This window comes from Dipodomys ordii, unplaced genomic scaffold, assembly GCF_000151885.1.
Source record: "Dipodomys ordii isolate 6190 unplaced genomic scaffold, Dord_2.0 Scaffold63, whole genome shotgun sequence".
NCBI lineage: Eukaryota > Metazoa > Chordata > Mammalia > Rodentia > Heteromyidae > Dipodomys > Dipodomys ordii.
In genome coordinates, this window is record NW_012267279.1 from 9,515,541 (window position 1) to 9,520,891 (window position 5,351).

Sequence of the window (5,351 nt, forward strand, 5' to 3'; positions counted from 1 at the left end):
AAATTGTAAAGTTCGTTTTTAACATAGTGTCTTGTACATCTCATTATTACAATGGGTCAACCTATATCCTTATTTAAGCATTTTGTTATATCCCTTCTCCTCTCCAAATTATAACAATGTATATACAAGATGGGGGGGACACCTTGGAATCAGATACAATGAAAACAGGGGTTATACCATGGGGAAGAACATACAAAAGAAACAAAAGAATCACATAGTGCATTATAGGTAAGCTAAAAACAATAACAAGAAAGATAAAACCACTTGTGTGCCTGTCCTGGGGTTCATTTCGCTTAACATCATCTTATATTGTTATATATACATAGCTTTTGACCTTTTTTGCTTGTCCTTAGCATGTACTAGTTATTGCAAGTAAGAGAAACCATGGACCTATGTTTCTTTGGGCCTGGCTTACTTCACTTACTATAATTATTCCAAGTCTTTCCATTTCCTAACAAACGGGGTGATGTCATTGGTCCTGTCTTCTCTTATTCCAAGACTCCATTAACATGAATGTCAGATCTTTTGTCATAACTCTACAGGCCTCAAGACTCTGTTCAGCCTTTGTTTTCAATTTATTTTCTGTCTTTTTAAAGTTGTTCTGTCTTCAAAACCAAGCAGTTGTCCTTATGTCCTTCTATTCTACTGTTGAATCCATTCACTGAGATTCTTATTCCAGTTATAGAAGTTTTCACTTGGTTGCTTATGCCTTATTTTCCTTGACACTTTATATTTGTTTGATGCGGTTTTCTACTTTTTCATATTTGAAGCACATTCATAGTTGCTTGTCAAAACATTTTTATCATAGGTCATTTTAAGTTTTTGTTGAATACTTCTAACATCTCTGATCCCTTGATATTGGTATCTATTGAATTTTTTTTCCAATTCAGTTTGAGATCTTTCTGGCTCTTGAAAAAATCAGATAAAGGATATTCAGCTAAAACCTGACCAGTTTTACATTGTATTCTGCAAGCCTGATTTTTATTTAAATCTGTTTTATCTGACTTTGATGCTGCTGTAATAAGCTCCTTAGACCCCAGGTCCCTAGCTGGTAAACCTTCTTATGTTTGTTTTACGGTAGTGTCCACAGTATTTGGCTCCACTTAGGGTAAATAAGAAGTACGTTTACTCTATTTTCCCAGAAGTAGAACTCTGATGAGTATTTTAAGCCCTCAAGTTTAATTTATTGTCCCTGTCATACACAGAAGAGAAACAATAGGATTTTTATTGTATACACATTTTCTAGAGAGCTATGTGTTGGATTCGAGCATATCCCAAATGAAATATAATAAATTTGAAAATTATTGGCAGGTATAAAAGGAGATTATGGTAGAATAAAGACAAAGTCTAAACATATTTTGAAGGTAAAAATGACCAGATTTTTTTTTCCTGTCTTGGGCTTGAACTCAGGGCCTGGATGCTGTTCCTCAGTTTTTTCCACTCAAGGCTAGTGCTCTACCACTTGAACTACAGCTCCACTTGTGGCTTTTTTGGTGGCTAATTGGAGATAAGAGTCTTATAAGCTTTCCTACCTGGGCCAGCTTTGATCCATAATCCTCAGATCTCAGACTCTCCTGAGTAGCTAGGATTACAAGTGTGAGCTACTAGCACCCAAGTAGATTATTATTATTTTTAATATGGAGAATAAGTCTAGATTGTCAGGTTTTATGGCTTGGGATGTAATACAGTAGACATAAGACATAAGAACAGGAAGTGGTATGATTAAGGATAATGATATGTTACATTATAGACACATTGAGTGAGAGACATTTGTGAAGCAATTGTGCACACCAATGGATGAATCTTGTTTGTTTGAATGTCATCAGAGCACAACAAGATAGGAAACCAGAGAGAGTGGGAGAGAGGGAAGGAGGGAAGGAAGAAAAAAGATCTTAGAATAATGGTAATAGAGAAAGAGCCTCTTTATTGGCACAAGAGCCAAGGAGAAAATCCCAATGAAAAGATGGAAACTTAGAAACAATGGATAGGAAACTTTTAAGACAGAAGAGATCAGTGCATCATCTTCTGTGGCAAAATATCCACAGTGCGAAGATAACTGTGAAGCCCCATGCTTTAACCTTTCAGAAGCCTGGTCACCTTTTCTGGACCAGCTACAGTGCCAGGTGAACTGGAAGACAGAGGAGGAAATGGGTGGGGAAGAAGTAGAGAGAGCCAGCTTTTCAGAGCTTGGCATCCAGGGAAGGAGAAATCTAGGAAGGAGCTAAATGGTACAGTCCTTGTATTCTAATTTTTTTTCTTGTGGATGGTAGAGATTTGATGGGTTTATATGAAGAAGGGGGAAAAGCAGTAAGAAGAAGCAGTTTGAAGACAGGAGCAGTCAGGGAGGAATTGGTAAGCCAATTAAAAGGGAGCAGCAACCAGTTAGAAACCTAGGGGAAGGGTTGGCTTTGTGCCCAAGTCTCCTGAGTCTGGAGAGATAGGAAAAAAGATGAGGATGAGGTGGGATACTAACTCTGCAGGTAGAGAAAGAGAGGTAGTTCACAGGTACCCATTTCAAATACCTTGCTAAAGTGGCTTATAGATTATCTGGTTGGCTCTAGCCAGGTGGTTGAGCTGAGAGGTAGGAGAATGGGAAGGACTTGCTCTTTAGAAGGTGCTGATTACTGGCAAGGTAAAAGATTGTGAATGAGTCTGAAGCCTCAACTCCAGTTAGACATGGAATGTGCAGAGGCAACCCCACTATAAAGAACTAAGGTGGTTTCTCATTGAATCCACACATCAGTCTTAAAACCATATTTTAATTTGAGATACAAGTTCTTTTTTTTTTGTCATTTATGGGCCTAAACTCTGGGCCTGGGCACTGTCCTTCAGCTCTTCAGCTCAAGGCTAGTGCTCTACCACTTGAGCCACAGAGCCACTTCCGGCTTTTTCTGCTTATGTGGTGCTGAGGAATTGAACCCAGGGCCTCATGCATTGCAAGGGAAGCACTCTACCACTGACCTTCCCAACCCCAAGATATAAGTTCTTGACAAAAAAAAAAAAAGAAATGAATACCCATCTTGATGGTGTTTGTTCAGGGCAGAGGAAAAAAATGTTCATGTGAGAATTTGGTCTGTAAGTCATTCATTTGCAAATACCACTGGTAACAGTTTTATATGGCTTGTGTTGTATAATTATTGTGCAAAAAAAATAAAAGAAGAAAGGAATTCCATGCATTGCTTGTATTTCACTGTTTGGGCATGAAATCAGCTGAGGTCGGGTAATAATAAGCTGTGCTGCTACCAGCCTTGTCCAGCTAACCGTTCCTCAGGCTGCCAGGACAACGCCTCTATTCATGCCACAGAGGCGTTGCCTCTGTGACTGCAGAGACTCCCTCCAACTCAGCATTTGGCTTGGTGACCCAAGCGTTCTCAGGCCACATTATCAGAGTCAGTTGGTGCCACAGATACATCCGCTGTCTTGCTCTCCACACGATGGCTATTGAATACTCCAGGGTGGGGACTGAGTGACCCTCACTCAGTCTGTGCAGAGCCCCAGGGAGGGCAGGGCTGACGTCAGGCTGGGAAGTGAGAGGCCCAGACCCAGAGAAGGCGGGCTGTGTTCCAGGATATGACAGCTTCTGGGGAGTCAGGATGGATGTCTTTCTTTCTGCTGGAATATGGCTGAGGATGAAGGGCCAAGGACTAGGAAGCCAGGCCTTCTAAGTCATGCATTATTTAGGAGGTTGCCCAGAAAAGACTGAGATGACAGAGGAAAAGGGTGACAAATTGTATATTTGCAAGCTGAAGTGTTCATTGTGCATCACCTCCCGCCCCCATGATCTGCTGCCTAGTAGTTCTATAAAGTGGTATATTGAACTTTCCAGTTGCTATTTTTTTAATATATAAAGTATTTATTTTTAGGCACATATTTACCTACAAAATTTACAGAAAATAAAACAGCAGAATTTGTAGAATGCCCTCTTCAGGCTTCTTAGGAGCAGAGGGTTTTATTGCTGCAGTTCAAAAAATAAAACTTTACACAAGTGAAAGCCAAGATGAACAGAATCTTAAAAATACATATATAGTTAGCACTAAATAAAACAATGAACTGAATAAAATCACAGAGCTGCTGTAGTTAAGAATCTGGTTTAACAAAAATTCTCAAAACATCTGTAATTTCTTACAACATAATGGGGATGAGTTTTCCTCAGTCTAAGCAGAATCTGTTGTTTTTCTTGCAGTACAATTAGGAGAAGAAAGAATGAAAGGCACACATAACAGCCAGTGTTAGAGAGCTGTGAGGACGGCAAGCAGATGTTCCTGAAATACTGGTGCAGGGGAATAAGGTCCACACATCTTCGTCTTTGTTTAATGTTGGCATTGATTTGCTATTTACAGTAGCTTGCAAAAATACATTATAAAAACTGTGAGGTTCGGCTTCTAAGTTTAACTTAGTAACATAGATGCATACTTCATCTGCAAAACTCTTTGCAGGAACTGAAGTACTAAAGTGACACTAATACTGAACACAGGTAATCAAAGGTACCGAGGCACCAACAACTTGAGTCATCATCAAGACAATCTTGGGAAATATTGCACATTTCTTGTCTGTTGTTGCTATAACCTTCACGTATCCAACTGCAAAAGGAATCCTTATGGCTTTTCGCAGTATCACTTATTTGAAGAGAGGCTGTTTTAGATCCCATAACAATGAGTGCAGATTGTCATTGAACGTGAGGCATAGGTTTCTAAATTAGTTTTCCTGTATCATCACAAGACATATTGTACTCTGCCAAAACAGTTCCACATCGAGCAGCTATAATTGATGGTGCAACTACTCTCTTGTGTATTCCAGCAAAGAACAAGCCTATTAGAGTGATACAGCTAATAGTAAAAAATGGGTGATTCCACAATGCTATAAAGAAGGACACCTTTTGTGTTTCAGGATCTATTAGCCAGTTCCAGGCACCAGTAGCTGTACAGACAGATACCACTATAAGCAGCATTCTCCAACATCCTGTGGCAGGCTGCAAGCAGTGAATATATTCAGAAAGCCTTTTCTCGAAAGCCTTGAGGTCTTCCGCCTGCTCCAGTGAGTTCATGTCGGGCAGCAGCTCCGGTCACCGACCCTGCGCCGTCCGCATCGCAGCCCTCAGCCCCCACCTGGCCTGTAGCTCCAACTCCCTCTGCCAACCGCTTTCCAGTTGCTATTATTGAATTATTTCTTCCTTCAATTCTGCTTCCCTCTTTTTTGCCTCATGTGTTTTGGGGCACTTCTGTTAGGCTAATATATATATTACTTCTTCTTGATGGACCAATGCTTTTATTATTTTTATTATTAAATATCTAGAAGCAATAATCCTGCCACTCGTCATACATATATATATATATATATATATATATTTGTAT

General features: G+C 39.8%; 1 pseudogene across 1 annotated transcript; it reads right to left on the reverse strand.

Annotated features, from left to right (window-relative positions):
* Nucleotides 1-4,667: 4,667 nt before the first annotated feature.
* On the reverse strand, nt 4,668-5,044 carry LOC105990174 (annotated as a pseudogene). The gene has a single exon (XR_001175296.1). The product of XR_001175296.1 is annotated as a nuclear envelope phosphatase-regulatory subunit 1 pseudogene (transcript).
* Between the last annotated feature and the right edge of the window lie 307 nt (nt 5,045-5,351).